The following is a 1,349-nucleotide window of genomic DNA, read 5'->3' as shown; positions in this document are numbered from 1 at the left end:
GCGTTATTATTAAAAAAAAAAAAAAAAAACGTACCGAAGATTGCACACAGTCACGCTCAGCAAAAACCAGCCCGTCTCCTCTCCGCCCGTCTGGGAACACTTTGTTCAGATGAAGGCTGAAAACTAGCTCGTGGATTGTTGGTGGGAGAAGTGTGTTGATCAGGGGGAACGGGTCAATGCACCTCTCCCGTTTCGGGAGTCGGCCGTCAGGCCCGGCTAGTTTCCAGGCCGCCTTACGCGACGAGGACTGGGAGTCTAAATGCGTGGATGTATGCCTGAGAGGGGAAACAGTCGTCAGGGTTTCCCCGTGTACGAGCAACATGGCTATCTACTGTTGCCCACGTTTGGTCAATGTTATTGGCTACTTTTGTTTTGTTTTGTTTTGTTTTCTTTTTTACATGTACTGTACATAAAATAAAATTATAAAGCAATACCTGCGCTGTTGTGGATGTGTGACTTTGTCAGCGATGGTCCGAAGGGGTTGGCGTTACTGTGGTAACTCAGATTATTATTTATTACATATTTGGGATTTTACATTTTCAATGATGGAATTGCTGAAGAGGGGGGGGAAAGAGGCCTATGATAGTCAGGTATTTGAAGCTTGTTAAAGGGGTAGTTCAAACTTTTTAACCCTTCCTGTTGACCATGCAACTTTTGGTTTTTCTGGGTCAAAATTTGAGTTCTTTTTTGTCATTTTTTTCCTAAATTTTTTTGGTACTTTTTATGATGTTTTTGTAGATCTTTTTCAGCGCTTTATTGATGTTTTCATAGAGGCTTTTCTCAGCGTTAATTAGGCTTTTTCTAAAATTTTGGACAGTTTTGGTGTGGGATTTGGTGCTATATAAATACAATTGAATGTACAAACGTTAAAATACTAAGACTATGATTAAGTATGACATAAATATAATACTAAAAACAACACCCAAATTCAATAAAAGTAGTGAACTGAGCCTTTACTTGTGAAGAGCGGTGTATTGGCCCATCCGTGATATTTGTTTGACAATTTGGATGAAAGAAAACCCAAATGTGTGATATAGAAACTTGTTGAAAACGGATCAAATCTGACCCGACGACAACAAAGGGGGTTAAAGCTCTTTCTTCATGTGCAAAATCAGTAAATGCCCCTTTTACTCATACCCCAGTTACCTCATGAGGAGTACTACTCAGCCTTTTTAACAGTTCATCTGTAACTGGAGGGAGTATTCCATAATATTAAAAACACAATGTCATTGGGGCAATTTTGGATTTAGGTTGTGATGTCAATATTTGAACTGAAAGCACGTAAACTGTTGGTTTAGGGAGGGGACTAATGAAAGATGTTATCCGGTTGCATTGTGGGAAATGTAGGA

The sequence above is a fragment of the Etheostoma cragini genome, chromosome 17 (assembly GCF_013103735.1).
Source record: "Etheostoma cragini isolate CJK2018 chromosome 17, CSU_Ecrag_1.0, whole genome shotgun sequence".
Classification (NCBI taxonomy): domain Eukaryota; kingdom Metazoa; phylum Chordata; class Actinopteri; order Perciformes; family Percidae; genus Etheostoma; species Etheostoma cragini.
This window is presented reverse-complemented; position numbering follows the sequence as displayed.